This window comes from Choristoneura fumiferana, chromosome 2 (genome assembly GCF_025370935.1).
Source record: "Choristoneura fumiferana chromosome 2, NRCan_CFum_1, whole genome shotgun sequence".
NCBI classification, from domain to species: Eukaryota; Metazoa; Arthropoda; class Insecta; order Lepidoptera; family Tortricidae; genus Choristoneura; species Choristoneura fumiferana.
In genome coordinates, this window is record NC_133473.1 from 85,745 (window position 1) to 106,212 (window position 20,468).

The 20,468-nt window shown below is 41.7% G+C and overlaps 1 long non-coding RNA gene across 1 annotated transcript in view; it reads right to left on the reverse strand.

The window, feature by feature from the left end:
• The window catches only part of LOC141445598 (uncharacterized), a 34,075-nt gene extending 19,334 nt beyond the window's left edge, over positions 1 to 14,741 (reverse strand). The window contains exon 1 of the long non-coding RNA XR_012453337.1: positions 14,421 to 14,741. This is a non-coding gene — a long non-coding RNA (uncharacterized lncRNA). The remainder of the gene's footprint in view (positions 1 to 14,420) is intronic.
• Between the last annotated feature and the right edge of the window lie 5,727 nt (positions 14,742 to 20,468).

The window sequence follows — 20,468 nt, forward strand, 5'->3', positions numbered from 1 at the left end:
TTTTGTTAATTGATCCATTTTAACATATTATTATGTACATAATTATTTCTCATGGTAATGTACAAAGGAAGAGTATTTTTCCTTGAAAACTCACGAATGGTTACTTACATAAGTAGCACGTTTATTATCAGCTGATTGAAGTTCCATGTCTCTAATACTTAATGAATAATCAGCTCAACGCAGCCCTTTATACATAGGTAATTATGAGCAATAGACTACCTCCATATAAATACTTATTACAAATACGACGACATACCTCTCTAGTGCTCGCATATTATAGTGTCATGTACCAGCATGTTTATTTAAAAAAAAAGCTACTGCACATAATGCCAATGAATATACATATTATGAAGATGGTGTTTCTGAGATCAGCCGGGCCGGGCCTCCAGCACGCCGGGGCCCGGGGCCGACCGCCGAACAAATTGTTCCACTGAACAAAATGAATAATAATTGAATTTCATTTCATTCTCCATTATTTTAATTAGATCAGCTCCCGGCAATTATGCTGAGACTTTTAATTTAATTAAAGGTAACCTGAGTCTTATTAGCAGGTTTTCTTTATTAAGTTAGCGGAGCGCGGCGCGTGAGCGCGGAGACGCTTGCTCTACGACGGGAGGCTGACGACAGATGAGTCATGCCTTCACATTGTTCCAGTAAAACCGTTCCAGTTGCTGACACCGCGGTGCTCGATCGATCTTGTGTAACTCGTTTGGATTGTGGCATTTGGGGCCCCGCAATGTATCACTACTGGCACGATTTTACTGGAATACTGTGAACCGGGCACTGAGGCGGAGTAACTAGTTACAAGCACGCACTAGCTATATGACCAGCGTTGCTAACGTAGCATAGGTTTTCTGAGTCGAAACTTGTTCAAACTTGTCAGTATTATTGTCGAACCGCTTGGCCTTTTTTTGTGGTCATTAAATATGCCTGTCTTGACTTTTTTATCAGGGTTTCGTAGTCGAGTAGTTTATCAACAAACCGCCACCGGCGCGCCTTGCGGGTCGCGGCTGGCCAGCGCCGCGCTTACCTCACTTTCATCTGTTTGTATGTCCGTCACAAACAAAGCATTGATTCCGCGACTCATATCTCCGCTTGTTATCGGAGGCGTTATTACATCGTAAAACTATTTCGGTATCACTCGGCGCGACAACGATTATTGTCTTATCTCTGTGCCAGTTTCTTGAAAACAATCAATGAATATCGAGTGCGGGCTCCAACTCAGGCCTTACTACGATACCCGAATTTAGAAGTTCGTTTCATACCATCACCCTCACTCATCTATTACATACTATTATTGAGAGCGGGACGGCATGACGTGAAGTTCGGATTGTGTACTTTGTAGTAGAAGGCCTTGTCATCCGAGGTTTAATACCCAGCCTCGGAGCGCCGGCGCCACCCACGGCAGTTTTGGACGAAACAGTTAACAATTTTTAAACGTGTTGAATGAAATAAGCCAAATATTTTATGACGAACATGGATAGTCTTTCTTGAATGACGGAGCATTTTGTTCTTAAATATTAACGCGTGTCATGCGTCTGAAATACCTATTAGGGTGTTATTTATTATAATCCTATGGAGATATTCCGGAACCGAGTTTGAGCTTCGCGAAAGATTTGCAATACGAGAAAACCTCATCACTTTATCTATTTATTTGCTTTGAGTGAGCTACAAATAGGGGTTATAGTTAGATACTAGAGTTTATTACCTACCTACTCACTACTGCATGTGCATTTGTTTACAGACTTTCAACACTTGAACTCACAACAAGAACAGACATTAAACGCATACTGCTAGATGTCAATCATACTTCCACCCCACCCATTATAAATAGCGATTCTAATGACGCGGCACTACACGTATTCCAGACAATGCCGGCTACCTTATCGCCGCGTCTCCCGAGCCCGAAGCGCACAATGGCAAGCCCGAGCTGTGTCAGAAAACAACAAATGTAACCCGCAGCACTCGCGCTCGCGTGGAGCACCTGCCGCGAGCCGGCGCCGAGAACAAAGGCGGACACCGCAGGGCTCGCGCTCACCCCGCGCCCTAAAGGGTTGCGATTCTAATTTTCATTCGTACCCAAATCCCGGAGAACCTTCAAAGCTGCCAAGTTTCAAAATGTCGAGTCCAATTTCAAGTTATGAAAAACATACGCAAAAAGTTGATGTAACAGAAATCGGAACGAGGTCTTTCATCACGTATTTACCTAATTATTAGCTGCTGTAAATCTGGCGCGAGCGGCCGCGCTTGCAGATGTGGTGATCTGCGCTGCGGCCGACTCCACCTTGGTCAAATAAACAAACTTGCAAAACAGCCACCAGATTTAAACACTAACGTACGTATCACTTCATTAATAAATAGTGTGGTGTGCTAGTTTTCACAGAGTTTATGCTGTAAGATTCCGATGTGTATTGCTTTGCACGTCGTCACCAAACAGTTTTTCGATCAACTTTCATTCATCATACTTACACACGTTTGCTTTAATGCGTGCTGATTACTTTGAATTGATACGAGTATAACTCGGATACCGAGAAGCAATACCTGGGTTACATTATTCATCAATATCATGGAAAGTTATCCTCAAACGAATTCTTAGAGTTTTTGAATTTAGATATCCTATCAGATTAGGTTGGTTGATAAGTAAGACATGGGTGTTTAGTGTTTGGATAAATAAATATTTATCTGCGCGGGGCAGTTAGTCACGGAGATGATGTCAGCGGCTGTTGACCCGGCGCCGGCGCCGCCGCGGCATCTGATGTGTGGTACACTAGCATAAGTATTAACCTGGACGACGGAGTCTGCGCTATCTATCATAATCACTATTTTATGATATAATATAATCTTACATCTCATTTTGTTATATGTTGTCCACTTACTAATTAACGCTAAGTAAATAGCTTACAATAAGATTTTACATTCAATTTATTTTTTCCAAATTCCGGATATTCTGTAAAACCCTGAAGCAAAACCAGATTTAAATATTTGAAGATTAACATGTATGTACTTTAAAGTTGTGAAACGGAAACGAGAAACTATTGTATTCAGGTTGCCGTCGTGGCAACGATACAGATGATGAATGAGTCACATATGGAAATAACAAATCAATGGATAGTTATTCTAGGCCGTTTTAATTTCGCAACGTGTGCCGGCTGCCGAGCGCGGCTCTTTTGTTTGTGTTTACAAGTGCGCTGCGCCGGTGAAGGGCGAGCGCAGGTATGCGCCCCCCCCCCCCCCCGCGTCGCCCACCGGCAGCTGCGCGAACGCAGCGTTGGCGTTTATGTTTACGCGCCCTGTCACGTGGGGATAGAGTTGAAAATCAATTTCAATCCATCGGGACTTTTAGCGTGCGGGTTCAAAACGTGTTTTATCAGACGACCAAAGCTTGACTAATATTTTGTTTCCATATCGGGAACTGGAGTGAACGCTTTCGCTAAATAAGGCTAGTGACGCGGCGCCCGCGCCGACGTAGGCGGCTTGCGACAGCCGGCCGCGTTGCCCAACCGCCGCCCGGGCACCTCCAACCTCAGCCGTGTCGTAGGTGGTGAGATATGGCCCTTTCCGGAAGTAGGTATCTGCTCAGAATGCACACTCTAGTCTCTCGTCTCGACTCAAATACCCCTGCGAGCGTCAAGTCAACCTACGCTAAACTTATTTTTTTCCCATGCTTTTAGGTCGTGAGTTTTTTATTTAACAAAGGTCTCGGCTCCGGAAATGCTAACAGATGCTAATAGCGCGATCGACCGGATCGATAAACATTGAGCCGGCTTCAATTTCTTTGTAAATGATTTGCTTCCAGTTTCGTTTAGCGGAATTAGCCGCGCCTTCATAAATGCTTTTATAGACGGCGCTGGCGTTGCAAAGCAAAGCACATTGTAGACATTGAACAGTCGCGGCACCTATAACGGGAAACGTTATATTAGCCTAGCTCGCCGCGAGTATTAATAACGGAGTTATTATCCGAGTACCCGAAAAAACTATGAGTCAGCGATTTGCTTTGTATCGCTGCTCGCATCAGCAAAAGTGCTCGTCCGGCATTACTTGCTACGCCGGAAACATTATACGCCGCAGCGTGTTTAGGGTTAGACACAGACACTTACAAAGCTTCGGCTTGCCGTTAAATCGGAGGTCGAGTTACAATCGGCATCGTGCCGTGCTTGCAGCAATGCGCGCTAAGCCTCAACCCCGGCGCGGCGTAATCCCGCCGCACGCGGGTCGCGGGGCAGCTTCGGTCTCGTCTATATTTAGGCTTGTGTAAGAAACAGCCCGCCGCCAGTCAATGAATAATTCAAACGTTTACTTCACTACCGCGTGTACCCACTCCATAATGCACGGTACGAGCGCACGGCGCGCTCGCTCGACATTATTATGTCCTTTACACTCAGCGGAATGTAGTTCGCCGCCGTAAACTTGCGAGTCCTGATTTCATTTGAGTCGCTTCATTATTGTTACGATGTCAAAAAGTGCCGCCTGCTGAAGACCGATGCTTCAAAGAGAGTTTAATGAAGACGAGCTGCGCTGCCGTTCAATGTTAACAGTGAGTAGAGAAGATTCAGTAACAATAGTGAGTACGGAAGGATGGAATTATTTGACGACGGCAGTGGCTTATCTATGTGAATCTTTTATCTGTAGGTACAACAACGCGAGCTTCGAAGCTCTTGAACCATTATTGCGCTGTCTTGTAGACCTCCATTGGCGCTTGATGCGGCGAACAAGACTCGAAAATTGCCGGTTCGGGACGGAGTAGAAAGTCGAACAGATGGCGTAATTGCAGGGCTCCGAGCAAGCTCACAACAGACAGTTGTGAATGCGACGCTGGGATTAAAGTGCCATTAATTTAGCCTAGTGGCGCAGTTAGTTCGAGTCCTCTCCGGTTCTATTCTATGGGGTCGAGAAGGTCCGGGATAATAATGTGATCGACGGAAGAATTTCGATAAGGGCTAAGTCTGGAACCTCATTGGTCAACGCTTGCGGCTCAAACGTCTCTACGCGTCACAATGGCCGTGTTACCCTTTGATATCTCTGAAATAATGTTTAATGAGTGGCCGGCGGCCGCCGTCGCGCACGCAGGCCGCCCATTAGCGTCGCGGGCTGGCGTCGTTAACACTATCCTCACTTACGTTATAATTATCCCCGGGCAGGTATTAAAAGTTGTCCTGTCGAAGCTCTCGCGCGACACTTTATGCCACCTCTTCTACCTCCGTATTACAATTAAAAAATAGTAGTTTTCCACTAGTAGTCCTTCCCTTTTATTTTTTTTACCCAACTGCCGCAAAGTTTAAAAGATAGTTATAAATTTTAGCAATTTAGGTATTATCCAGAGATAGTTTGAGACCTTGAGAAGGACATAGAATAGTTTTTATCCCGGAAAATTATTCTTCGGAGACGTAGACGCGGGAAACAAACAACTAGTAACTATATCGGTGTGTGACCGCACATAGTCATAAATTGTAAAGGTTTCTAAGCAAGTCAATATTGGAGCAACTATATATAAGCTGTATTATTATTCTTTGCACTTTTCAGAAAGCAATTTTTATCGTACTCAGGTTTTACTTTTTTAAATTATGTAAATTGGGTTGATAGGGAACGGTATTCTTATTTCTACGAATACAAACTTTTAATTAAATAACTGAAAACCTGACAGTAATTGACTCAGAATCATGAGTAGAATCGAATACACTATACTTGTAGGTACAGGTTGTGTCTTTTTTGATTTGCCATGATATTATGATGATACGCCACTTAATATGTTTTAGCGAGGTTGCATATTTACTTAGATAATTTAAAATGGCTTTCAACAAACTCAACTGACTAGTACAAATTATGAGCGTAGAGTTAGAAATCAAGTAGAATTTCTGACTTAGCAAAGAAAATTAATATTTTTTGAAATACTTAAGGTAGACTAAGTAAGTTTATATTGTACAATAAACAAACTGAAAATAAAACACTAAGTATTAGGGTGTCTTGAGGTTTTCAGTATACCTATTAACTAATTAACATCTTGTTAATTCAACGGAGAATTAAGTTCCACGTCGGATCTCATCAAAGCGCGAACGAATAACCTGACCAGGACCTGATCAAAGCCCGAAGTGTCAGTACGAACTTCAATCGCTTATGCCAGTTGTTTATAGTTTTGTATATTCGCAATAAAATGCTGTAACGTGTATCACTTGCACTGTACTGGTTTTGGTAGAGGAGGGGAGGAGCGGCAGGTGCAAGGGGAGGGGGTGTGGACTGTGGCTCATTAGTTATTTAGCGCTGGGCCGGCGGCGGCAGCGGACGCGCTCGCCCTTCGCTGCGCCAAATAAATTGGGCTTAAAATGCCTATTTGCCCTCGCAGCCGTCGTCAGCGAGCTCGATCCTTCAAGTGTCAAATACTATTTACTCGACGGTTCTGTTTTTGCGGAGACGAAGATGACTCGGGAAGCCTTTAACCTTTATTATTTGCGCTCGGGATTTCGAATTCAGGATTCAGAACGTCGCGCGTCGGCGAATATTATTATCACTTTTATTCTAAGTTAGCGCTTTATGAAGGATATCTGTTCAAGATGTAGAGAGCGCGCTCACTCAATCTCAGGGGCGCTGCGGAGTAGACGACGATTGACTCCAATGCTTTTTTAGACGTTTGAGCTGATTGATACTTAAGAACTCTCTTTCAATACGATCACTCTCTTTGATGTCATTCATTTCCATTAATGTCAATAGATGGTTTATTATCATTAAAACCGCGTTTGTGTAGCAGAACCACAAAATCTATTTTTTTTATATGTATTTTCGGATAGGTTGGCTGGGGCGACGTGGTGCAGCTTGTAGTATACTCGGCGTGTATATTTAGCCAAGAGTTGTGGGTTCGAATCTCGTCCAGCGAACCAGATTTTTTTTTATTTCAGAATATGTAATTAAAGTAACTGATTTAACATAAAGTAACTGAAATCAGTTAGTACATAGACCATGAACCTGCACAAAGTAACGCCTGATTTAATCAATAACGCAGTAGTTATTTATACTGTTGAAAGTTGTTCTATTGCTCTGGTGCCCTTTAAACCAAAAGGTCATGGGTTCGAACCCCGACTATTTTTTTTTTATTCGACTGGATGGCAAACGAGCAAGTGGGTCTCCTGATGGTAAGAGATCACCACCGCCCATAAACATCTGCAACACCAGGGGTATTGCAGATGCGTTGCCAACCTAGAGGCCTAAGATGGGATACCTCAAGTGCCAGTAATTTCACCGGCTGTCTTACTCTCCACGCCGAAACACAACAGTGCTTCACGGCAGGATTAGCGAGCAAGATGGTGGTAGCAATCCGGGCAGACCTTGCACAAGGTCCTACCACCTGCAAAACCTGCCACCTGCTGCTACGAGTAGGCAGGTAGATGCAAATTTCAACTTGAAATTTTATTATTTTCATTTTATTAGCCTTGACTGTTGTTTCCTGAACACTTCAATTTGGCCGCTTTCAAGTCTAGGGTGAATGAGCATTTACTAGGCAAGCGTGCTCCATCGTAGGCCTCATCCTCGCTTTCCATCAGGCGTGATTGTGGCCAAACGCAAGCCTATACTTACTGTATTTAAAAAAAAATCTTGCAAGTTAAATTCGACCAACTTCTAATAGTCGGATTGTCTTGAAATTTGTGATACTTATATAAATTGCGTGACAATACAATAATCGAGTAGTGGCATCCTGGTAGTCCGGCCAAGATTGTCTCCGCAGGATCGCTGCCTTTGAAGAGCAAAGATTAATGGATTCGACTTGAAATTTTGTATGCAAGTATAGTCAACAAAAAGTACACTCAGCAAAGCAAGCTTGGATTAGAAATAAAATTTTGCGAAAAATTTATTTACCTTACATGTTAATTGAAGTTTTGTTAAATTGTATATAAAGTTCCTAATCCGCACTGGACACGCGTGGACACTACAGCCTAAGCTCTTCCAATATAAGAGGGGGCTTGTGCCAGCAGTGACACATGTATGTAGGTATCACAGATATAGATTACACTAAATAACGCAAACACCTCAATCTGTATGAAAACCAACCGTGTCACTTTTTTATATCTACTGTGACGTCTCAAGAGCGAATTAGCGATGTGAATTCCCCGATGTCCGCGCAAAATTTTTCTTCTTTCTTTCAAAATCGATTCAAATGCGCCGGCCGCGCCGTGGGGCTTGAGCCAGTCACTAGTCATGATTAGTCAGTTAGCGGTCAGTCTTTGTATGGGACCAACCCATGGGTACCCATATGGGTTCGGACACGCGAAGTAGATGCATTTGCGTAATCTAGTGTAATCTATATCTGTGGTATGTATAGTAGGCCAGAGATGAACCTCAAAGATGCTTTGTACTGTTTGTTACAAACAAAAAGTAATCACACGTAGGTTTTAGTGATGTGAAGCGACAACGCAATAAATTTTAGGCTTAGCATTAACTCAAGTAGCAATGTATTGCGTACAGTTTGACATAATAGAAATTAGGATCTGTGACAGTTGTCATGTTAGTAAGTGCGACGTTTCGGATAAAAACAAAGCAGTGATACATTGCGTGATAATAAATTCATGTTATAAGAAAAAAACTCATAATTTTTATAAGCTAATTATACTTATTGAACTTACCCTGTTTGTTGGTTGTTGATGGATCAAATTTTGCAAATTCATTTTGACCCACTTCCAGTGGTCGGGTTAACTTGAAATTTAGTATGGCTATGTAGGTACGAGTATGTACAGTCGAACAAATTGAATCATGACCCAGAGTGGAACCCTTGTGCTACTAATGTCATGTTGACATCACATACTTTTGTCAAGGAAATCATAGCGAAATTGATTGTTAAAAGGTTCCATCCTGAGTCATGATTAAATTTGTTCGACTGTACATAAGTTGGAAAACAATGCAAGTACAGTCATCAAAAAGTAAAGACAGCAAGAAAGCTTATATCAAGATTAAATTTTTTAACAGTAACTAATAAAACATATGAAAGTAGATTAATATGCTTATTAAGATTTATATTAACTTCCCTTTAAGTTGTGGTTTTAACAAAAATGTGTATACTGTATTAGGTTTATAAAGGATAAATTTAATAACTTAATGGGGGAGCAGGTAGGGAGAATAGCACATCTTCAAACCTTCGCAGAAGATCGGGACTGGTGGCTACCTGGCTGCCCCGCACTTAGAGTTGTTTCACTAAACTCGTTATGATTTTAGCAACCCCGAAAAGTGATTGTCCCGTTATGAAAATGAATTAATCGAATCCAAAATAGCAGCGCTGAGCTATTTCAAGTAAAGGCTGATTTTTCAGTCTCCATACTATAGATATTATAAGGACATTTTTTCTTCTTTTTGGAAAAAAAATTTGCCCTTAACTTGTAATGTAATGTTAGTATTTTTTTTAAAAAAAAAGGTAAATGGTAACTCATGTTTTTAAATGATAATTTAGTTATTAAGTAGAAGAACAAAAATTGTGCACAATACTACACGATTTATTGGATTGATTTTGAATCTGTATTAGTTATTTGGCTGAATTGAGCATGTTCGGACGCACACGCTGCGTGTTGCGTCGCCGTGCCTGCAGGGGTCGGTTACACGTCGGCACTATGCCCGCAGATTGCTGGCGTTAGCAGTGCAAGCTGTGCTGCGAACAAACAGCGAAGCGAAACCCTTCATTGTCGTAAATTTAACCGTTAAATAATTCAAGTTCGAAGCAATTCAATCAGTTTGCTTGGAACACATTTGCAATCGACTTTAACCAATTCAAACCCATTACTATTAATTACATAGGGACGTTAAATTAACGACATTGTTTGAAGGCATATCTCGACGCCCGACACACGTAGCCCGGGGCCGGTGTGAGTGTGAGGTGCGAGGTTCAGTTTAATTGACAAGAAATGGGCCAAGGTGCGAAATTGAATCTGCCAAAGAGCCGGGTCGGATTAGACCTGAATCACGCGAGTCGACAGCTCCGCGGCGACCGCTCCGCGCGTCACTTCACACCTAACACGCTGTATATTATTGCCAATTGGCCAGATTATATTCGATAAAAGTAGCCTCGAATAGGTTAATCAAAATATTGTAAGGCAAAAAAAAGTCATGGGGTGGCGAAAGAATGGCACGTGACAATTTTTTTCAGCATTTCACTAATCATCGAATGTGTGTACTTCATTAATAGTCTTATTTTCGTGCATGCAGACTGACTTGAGAATCTTTGATGAGTCAAAATTGTATTATTGTTTTCGTAAAAAAATACCGCTTTCACCAATAAAAGTTCGCCGTCCTAGCCGAATAATAGTTTTACGACTTTATTTAAGCCAACGTTACCAAAGATACCTACCGTGAGATACCGCGTTCTACTTATTTACGCAAATTACAGTTGAACGATGATATCGAGTAAGGCTGTTGGCTTCGCTGTGCTATTTAAGGTTGCGCGGAGTTAACGGCATGTACCATTTGCATGATACCAGTTTTATGTTGGTTTATGGGGAATTACGGGGAGATTTGGCAGCAGTCCTGGCTGGCTGCTTATCAAAACAGCGGGCGCGCTGCCGCGGGCGCTGCAGCGACGACAGCAGTCTGCTGATTTATGCGCGGCGGAGTCCCAAGTCCCAGCGAGAGCGGCTCGAGTAGCTCTAGAGTAAACGTTTCGTCGTTTAACATGGACGTTTAGAAAACACGTCCATGAAGGTTAACTTTTTTAACTTCGGATAGTCACGGTAATGATCATTGCCACGCTTACGTCTATAATATTGATTACTTCTTAACATGAAAAAGGCATCTACATAATAAAGATTGCCTTACACAGGCGTATACCGGATTTATTGCGATACTTTATGTTTGTTAGTGGTAGCTTAGGAGCTTGTGCAAGTCAGGGGTGAAGATCCTTCCAGATTTTGGAGATTAGAAGAAAAACTGCTAATAGACTGTTTTTATGCCACTATGAGAAAACGCTGCACATCCCTGGTGCAGGGCGCGGGCCAGCTTCAACAGTACCTATCCTACTTTAATTCACACAGAGGTTCGACTGTCATTACATGAATCATTGTAGCATGTTTCATGTGCTGTGCTGACTAAGGTATAGCATCACTCATACTAGGGTTAGGCTGTGAAATAGAAATAATTTATTTGCAAAAATACGGTTAGTAACAGGTTCTTAAATTATGTTAGGACATGCGTACTTAACCTGCAAGCAAGTGTGCAAATAATAGCAGAAATTCATCTCTAAACTACATAAATTGAATATTACATTATATTATTGTGTCAAATACTCAGTATTACTGTAAAAACAACATTAATAAAGCCATTTAGTAAGTCTAGTTTTGGAATATTTGGATCATAATGTTGGTCGAAATAAATTATATTTTGATTTGATTTGTCAACAGGCATTCCAGTTCAGCTAAGGATGGCGACTGGGAAGGCATCTGGATGTCGTCTTGTATTGCGAGTAACAGACAGGCTTCTTATTGCATGCAAGGTACGTGATAGGACGTACATTTGGAATCCAATTTTGCACAGAATCCACTTCAAAATTATTATCTCTCAACTTTTGATATTTTCTCAATAGTTAAGCGGCCCAAGGTGTACATGGAGTGGTAATTATATTTTACACAATTACCGAGTTTCAAATAATTATTATGTACCTTGCTTAAAACAAAATTATGGTGGATTGTGATTTTAAAGCTATTAAGGTAAAATTAAGTACAGTCAAGGAAACTGAATTACGTCTTATCACGTACACAGGGTGGAACCTTTTCATAGGTAATCAATTTCGCTAAGATTTCTTTGGCAAATGTTTGGAATGTCAACATGACATCAGGAGCACAAAGGTTCCACTCTGGTACGTAATTCAGTTCCCTTGACTGTCCAGGTCGATTCACAAGAGCTGGACTTAGACTTTTTCGTAGGAAACTGACTGATGCCTGTAATAATTTTCATATTTGCGTGAAGTGTATTCCAATATGTAAGTATAAGTAATAAACAGATATTTTCATATAATCATTTAATCCATTCGTGCCAGCTCTTGTGAATCGACCTGTACAACTCACATGTCAGGTACTTAGACATTTCAAATGCAGTCAGTTACTTGTCAAAATATTTTTACCCAACACACAAATGTGCTTGGCGGTCATCAAACTCTCTCTCAAGAGGGTCGGTCGTGGAGCGTTCCCTGGCCGGACCGGGACGTGTCCCGGCGACTGTGCCGTGGCCCGTGGCGACCGTCAAACTCCACTGCCAAGGCTCATACATTACTATGGTTCGCTTATATCCCGAAAATGGTAATATGAGCTTAAGGAAATATTATTATTTTATAATGGTTTATGTCCCTATTTTTGTTTCCTATAATTTCATGCAATTTCATAAACAGCAACGTACGTACTGTGTTTTTACATGATTTTTGAAGGAACATCTAATATAATGAAGTAAGTTAGGTTAAATATTAGTTTGATATATTATGAATTGAGAAAAAAGTATTGTAAGTATCCGAAATAAATTACTTCATGACAAATAAAAATTGTGAGAAACGATTTTGCACATGAAAGAAGAGCAAAGGATAAAAAACCGTAATGTAAATACTTTACACCTGTTGTTATTTTTAATAATGGAAACTGTTTTGTCAACATAAAATTAAAAGTAGATAATTTTTTCAAGGCTTTAGCAGAATGATTGCAAGATCAAGAATTTACAGTTCCAAAGTTGTTACAGTCGGGAAATACATGAATAAAAAACACCAGATCTATAGGATGATCAAATTCAAGTCTTTCGTACACGCGCCGCGCGAACTAAATTAACATTTTATTCGTTCATCTTTGGAGGGCATTTGTCAATAGTATCAGTGTTTTATCTTTTGCGCCGTTAAAGTAAGGAATGTTGTCAAGGAGCGGCAATTTAAATTCCCGGGGAGATAGTGGGCAGAGGCTGCGCTCGCGGCCCAATATCGGGCTGCATAATAAAGCGTTTTGTTACATTGAGCTGTTGTGCGCGACGCGGGACGTCGCGCGCGTCGGCGCAGCGCGAGGGAGGATGCCTCCTGCCACGGTCGTTTCCTTAATTGCTCCGACTGTACTTTCACTGTACTGTGCTATTTTGTTTACATATCCCTCTAGTTCTCAGTTATTTCCTTATCGAGTCTATACTCGGGGATTCGGAAAACATGAGCAGGAACGGATCGTTCTCAATCATTTAAGTAAAGTCCTCGCATTTTTAATTGCTGATTGTAGAGTAATCATGCACTTAGTAAATAATGTAATACTGTTTGTTTTCCACATTTAAGAAAAATAATGTTAATCTCACTAATACTTGTATGATATAGTAGCCCGAACTAATTGAATCTGGTAGGTCTGGTCCTCCTGAATCACCCTGTATACGTCTCCCTCTGAATGATTGGCTTGGTTGTAGTTCCCACTCGGGGTTAACGTGCGTGGATTGAACGCTTAAATTGACGAATTGCTTCGCAGGTGAGTGCAGGTCTCTTAATAATGATGTTTTACTTTAATGTTAAGCTCGTAATGAAAATTTGGACATGAATTCCCGAAAACATTATGGTCTTGAGGATAAAAGAATAGATGCTAGGTTAACAAAATTATTTCAATGCTTTCTGTGTCCTCAAAATTAGGTACTATATTTATTCGTTTTAAAGATTGGAAATGAAGACAGAGGTCACGTTCGAATAAAATCTTTTTATTTGGCTCTATCTCTGCTGTGTCGCAATTTATTTACCTCTCATGTTTTATTTTATACATCCCATCGCGCGGGAATTGAAAACATAAGAAAAGATGGAAATAATAACTGTCAATCTATTATCAATAAAAAACCGGAAACAAAATAATTCCACTTTGAGGAAAAGGATCACTGACAATAGTAGGTAAAAAAGTTTTAGCAAAAAAGCCCGTCAATTTTCTGAAAGAGAAATAGGACTGTTTTGTACTGCTTTTTGTTGTAATAACTAATTTAAAGAAAGCGATCAGGCGGGAGATGATCATTGAAATGTTTTCGTGTAAAAATTGTAGAGTTGTAATGTAATGTATAAGTTGTTAACAATACTCGATCGATTGAGCCCTTTTGGGTGACTTTTTCGAACTGACTTTGCATCAAACGACAGATGGTTTGTATCGCGAGTTTACTCCCGAAACGGGATTAACTATTCTGAGAAGCTCCAGCCGGGAGGAGAGGGGCGACGTCGCGAAGGGTTCCGCGAGGGGGCCTCGCATGTAGAGTTAATAGGCTCATTCAATATTTATTTGTTAACAGTTGAACAATCTTTCTTAAGTTCTTGCAGTCTTGAAAATTGCTTGAACACTGCTGACGGGACGGCAGCACGACCTAAACAGCTTAATAGGAAAGAGCGGACCAGCTGACTACTCAAATAAATAGAAGCAGTTGTGAACGGAAAGCAAGTGAAGGAGAACTAAGAAGCGATTGCGGGTACAGTACACCTCACTCACCTGCCGGGATGCCGCGAGTAATCCTAATGGTATGGTAATGTGCGGGTCATGTACGCGCACAGCTCGGCCGCGGCCAACCGGTGCACTCGGGCCGAGGGCCGGCGGCTCGTTCCACGCACACACAACTCGTCACACTTGTCGCCGCCAGCGACCACAAGCACAAGGTAATTCATAAACTATCACTCAGAACTCCTGGTGTGATCACTCGCGTATCCTGTAGTTTCGCGCGAGTACGTAGCGGACGCGAGGTGGCGCAACACGTGCGTTTCGAAGAGCGGCCGGCGGCGGACTGACGGTGACGGGCGAGGGACGCGAGGGCGCGCGGGGTGGGCCGGCTCTCTCCGCGGCTGCCCTATAAACTTGCTTTCTGCTCTCATATCGCGTCGAGTCGTGAGTAGGCTGTGCGGGCGCGGGGCGCGGAGAGGGTCGAGTTCCTCATGCACTTTTGTGAAAGGCAAATTGCATCGCGGCTGCAGCGGCCCGGAGTGACCTTTGCGTGGAAGCCTCTCAGCGAGCTGGCTCGAGCCCCGCAACCCGCAACGAACGTTAAAAGTAAACACGTGGGCAGCACCCACCAGACGTCCAAGTTGAGAAAGGCCCAACTTTCTTAAAGCGACAAAGTCATAGTAGGCGTCTGTAATTCTGTTCGTCGAAACTTTGTATAATAATTCAAGTCTTGTACAATGAACTTCGCGAGGATAGGATTATAAGTTATCAAATGTCGAATGGTCGGTATTCGAGGATAATTTTGTCGCTCACGTTTCGTATTTCTGATAGGTAATTCAGCGTGCGACCATAACCAAAACAACCTTCGAGCAAGGCATCAACATCGTCATATTGTATTATCCCCGATCTCAATAATGGATTAAGTTTGCCCTTGAAACAGCGCTTAGGAGGGTTGCTTACACCCCTCGAGTGAATTAGACAAGTGCGCGATCCCCTTGTTGAACAATGTAGTTCTTTAAATTTTTGAAAAATCCGCATTCAATTTTTGAGTCATTCTTACAGAAAAAAACGCTACTGTCATAACTATGAAGATGTTGAAAATTTTACTGCGATTTTGCTGCGACTAGAAATTTTTAAGTAGGTAAACAGACTTTGTTGATCCTATAGGAACAGAGAAGATGTTCTGAGATAAATTGTAATTCATTACGGTCACCGCAAAGAACGGCGGCGCAAACAAACAACGAGAGCACTTTTAATTAAAGTCGCTGTTCGGGAACACCTCGCGTGACGTCACCCCGCGTAGCGCTCGCCGCAGACTTTTGCAGACCCTCCACTACAAGTACAAGCTCGTTCAATCGGTACTACAGCTTCTAAAGTATCGTTGGCTTAGTAGATCACATTCCCATTATCTACAGATCAATTTAGGCACATAGTGCTTTTCAGTTTCAGTGCCAGTCTCCAATGACACAAACAAGCCATTCGACGAAACAAAACGGGTTAAGTAGGTAGTTGCGTTGCGTGTGTCGCTGCGCCATTACAGTCGCCGACCAAATATGGGAGTGATCGCAAACGTGAGCGCCACACGCGAGACGGCGCCCGCCGGAGTGGTGGCTGCTCTGTAGAACATTAGCGTCGCATGCGAGGAGGCGCTGGCGACCGCTCCGGAGGAGACGAGCTCTACAAAGGTCGCGCCTCACAAGCAAGCAACGCGCGGAGCGGCGGCGGCGCGCCCGGAGCCGGCCCGGAATGGGATCACAGCAATAATTGTTAACAGCCACGAGCGAGCAATTACGCGCGACCGACCGATCCTCGTGTAATTGAGGCCTGCTGCCTGTCACGTCTTTAAATACGGCGCGGGTTGATTGAATACCGGGCACGTCTTTAAATTCGGATTCGCACCTAATTACCCGCGCAATCCCGGATAAGTAGGGCGGAGTGGAGGAGCGTCTAACAACCGACAGTTTTATTCCGGAGGAGAATTTATTGTTTTTATGATCCCCTGGAGATCCGCGGAATTGGATAATCTGCTCCCCTTCCCGGAGTCTGTTGTTTTATTGCGCGGGCTGGGGCCTCGTGTTCGTGTATGGCCGTGACGCGGCGTCGCCGTAATGGGACTAAATTGTAATTCCTCGAGCGCGTCGTCAATTGGGCAGCTGACCGGCGCCGCGCACGCGACGGCCAAAGTGCACGGCCACGCCGAGCCGCTCCATTACCGCTCCTCTCCTTACGGTAATACTTAACGATGAATACACGTCACGCACGGTGCAGAACATAAAATACTCTCTAGATTTAAAGAAATCGCACCTTTATCATTGTAACGCCGCATCCTTGTCATAAACGTAAGTTTCCGCCGTAAGAGTTATCGCCCACATCGATCCCGGCACTTCCAGTAGCCTCGTTGTAAGCAGGTCGGCTGCAAATAACGTTTTGAATCACACGGACTGGATTCAGAAATAACAGACGGATGACATTTCGCAGCTGTGTTTGGGGACGTCCTCTGACGCCGTCTGACAGCCGAGTGCAGGGAGTGCAGCCGAGGGGCAGCAACACGAGCGTGCGAAGATTGCTCTATTTTTATCATGAGTGTTTTGAGGTGACATTGAGTTAGTGAGAAAAAAATGCTGGGTATTTTATAGTCGTGGTTAGTCGAGTTGATTTTACCAGAACATAAGTACAGTCGAGTTCATAAAATTGTGATCAAAAATTTGATCAAATATATCTCAACACGCTTCTACGCCGTTAACAATAGAGTCGTGTTTAGGTATTTTGCTCACAAGTTTATGAACTCGACTAACATGTCGATTGACAAGACCTGGCACAAATGAATTGAAGAAGTGCATGTCTATGTGTATCCAAAACGGTTAAATAGAGATATCCTACTAATATTATAAATGTGAAAGTTTGTGAGTGAGTGAGTGTGTTTGTTATTTCTTCACGCTGAAAGGGCTGGAGGGATTTGGATAAAATTTGGCAAAAACTTAGTATATAACCTGGATTAAAACATAGAATACTTTTTATCCCGATATTACCACGGGATAGGGATAAAATCTCTTAAAATATGGCATGGGTGATTTAATTTAACGTCAATGAAAACGACGACGTAATTTTAGGGAATTCCCACGGGAATTTATTAAAATCCGGAATTTCAATTCAAATGCTGTATCTAATGATTTACGCGTGCGAAGTGCGTGCTAGTATTCAATAAATACCTTATCCATCCTATTCTGTATATTATTATCCTTATCCGCTGCCTAGTATCCATTGTACAAGCTTTGCTTAGTTTGGGTCTAGGTCAGTAAAGTTGGAGTCAAGCGTCCCATGATATTTATTTATTTATATGCTAATCTAGTTATAAGAAGTACAAAATTACGTACTTGTTTAATAATATTAAGAGGCCTCCATTTTACGAGTAGAACGGCACAGTGATTAAGTGATATTATTTAGTTCAATTTGTTCGTGCCAGTTCTTGTGAATCAACTTATACATATGTATATACTATGAACATGTATGTACTCACTAGTACTTTACTGAATCCACACCACACCATATCCACAGAATTTTATGAAAACCTTGTTCTAAATTGCTTTCGTAACAGTTCAATAGAAATGGAAATCTTCCAGTTCTTTAACTTTTGTCTCTTTTGTAGCGTCACATTTTGACAAGGGTTAGTCGACGTCGACGACCTGTCACCGATTGAGGCTAAGGACTAAGGACTGCTGACCATTATCGTTCCTTTCCGCCAAACCTCTTATGTAATTGTTTCATTCCTTCTAGGAACCTTTATTACTTATGTAGTATAATAAGTAAGTAGCATATCAGTTATATAGATTTAGTCCATTTTTAGGGTTCCGTAGTCAACTAGGAACCCCTATCTACAGTTTCGCCATGTTTTTTCGCCATTTAGCTGGTCGTCTGTCTGACTGTCTGTCCGCGGCTAAGCTCAGAGATCGTTAGTACTAGAAAGCTGTAATTTGGCATGAATATACATATCAGTCACGCCGACAGTGGTTAAAATAAAAAAAATAAAAATTTTTTTTTGGTGTACCTCCCATAAACGTAAAGTGGGGTGATTTTTTATCTTGACTAACCCTATATTGTGGGGTATCGTTGGGTAGGTCTTTTAAAACCACTCCGGGATTCTCCAGACGATTTTTCGATTCAGTGATTTGTTTGCGAAATATTCAACTTTAAAGTGCAAATTTGCATTAAAATCAACCGCCCCCCTCTCCTCTAAAATCTAAACTGTTGAGTGGAAAAATTTGGAAAAATTCAGGATGGTATTACATATATCTACAAGGAAAATTATAACGGCTAAGATTGCTTGGGAATTGTTAGTAATTTAAGAGAAAATAGCAGATTAAGGCATAAATACCCAAACTTGGAAGATTCCGTTCACAATAGGAAATCCTTAGAAAAATATTACTTGATTTTTTCGTAATGGCTACGGAATTCTTTCTTGAGCGTGTCCGACACGCTCTTGGCCGGTTTTTCTAATATTTACACTTAAACGTATCTTTATCAACACTGATAAGTGGAGCAAGTCAACGCAAATACAGCTCTAAATGATTTTATAACGGTAATGGCAAATAAACAGTATTTCCTCGCAATCGGCCATCAATTTTACGATAGTGATACTTGTAGTGCGGTGCGATGGGTGCGGAGTGCGCAGTGGTCGGCGGCACCTGCCGGCGCCGGCGCCGGAAGCCTTATCATTGCCGCCATTATCACGAATTATTTGTCTCTGTACGCCGCGCCCTTGCTTGTACAGTTGAAGTCAACGATATCTTTACACTTCAGTATCTTGTCACTGTATGCCTTCTAAAAATTTAATACAAAAGTTCAAATACAAAGTGACAGCGACCAGGTAGTAAATTTAATACATATCTTTGACCTCGACAAAGGCAATAAAACTACAGTCAGCAAAAAAATAAATAAGACATTCTAACAAAAAATATTTATGTTTACGGTAGCCCCTACTGCTCAAGCGAGTAATTGTATAACCACCTACTCCCTTTAACTCAATATCTTGTTTGAAACTGTGATCTTAAACAATGAATAATACCCTCGGGACTAATGGGACTCGTAGAGTACATCCACGGACGGCAGTTAGCGTGCTGATGCTCAGTCACGACACTAATTTGTCTAATTTATTTCGTAGTGTAACAACACCCTGTTGTCTGCTCTTATATTCGTTAGGTAATCGCAGGTCAGCCTTTTTTGTAATGGCCAGAAATGTACTCGTATTATAGTAATATAGAGCAGCGGGCCGCGGTATTGATTGTCAATAGCATTAAAATTTTAAAATGGTTGAAAACCAATAATTGCCATTGATCACATTTTAACAATGAGGTCTAATTCCAAAACCATTTCGAGGAAAAGGTTTATTAAATCAGTTTTTTTTTAAAATAAATACCGCCTAATTCTAACACTGCCACGTGACCTAAGACATTTCATTTTTTTAAATAATTGTGATGGGCAACGAAAAACGTAGTTTTTAACGCCATGGGTTAGCTATAATTCCGGTAACTTCTAAATGGGGTAAAAGATTTAAAACGCAACTAAAACCAAAATCCTTGAAATAGATGTCTTAAATTCGCCTTTTTTATGAAAAAATATATAAAAATGAACATTGTTTTTTTGAGACCAATGCCATTATAATTTTCACGCGACGCGCAGACGAGCAAGTCCTAAAGCAGGCCGCAGGTTGAGTACTCTTATACCTAGTTGAAGACTTCTCTTCTAAGTCGCTACCCTCATGATATGGTCGTGATCACCGGTTGAGGATCATACGTAGTGGATCCTCATGACAACTTCCTTTGGAAAATGGTGTGGTGGTTTCATATTGTCTTCCACACCGCAGAGCTGTAGTCTGGAGTTCGTAGATAGAGAGCGCTGCCGCCCAGTCTCACATCACCCTTACGCATTTTACGATACCCATGCCTAGAGATGCGTCCGCCGTATTACAAGTACATAAAAAAAAATTTAGATTCCTAAATTTACAATCCTAAATTCTAAATTAATTAATTAATGTACAAGTCTGAAATAATAATAATAATGAAGAATAATAAATCGACTAACATTAGATTGTAAGACCAATACCCA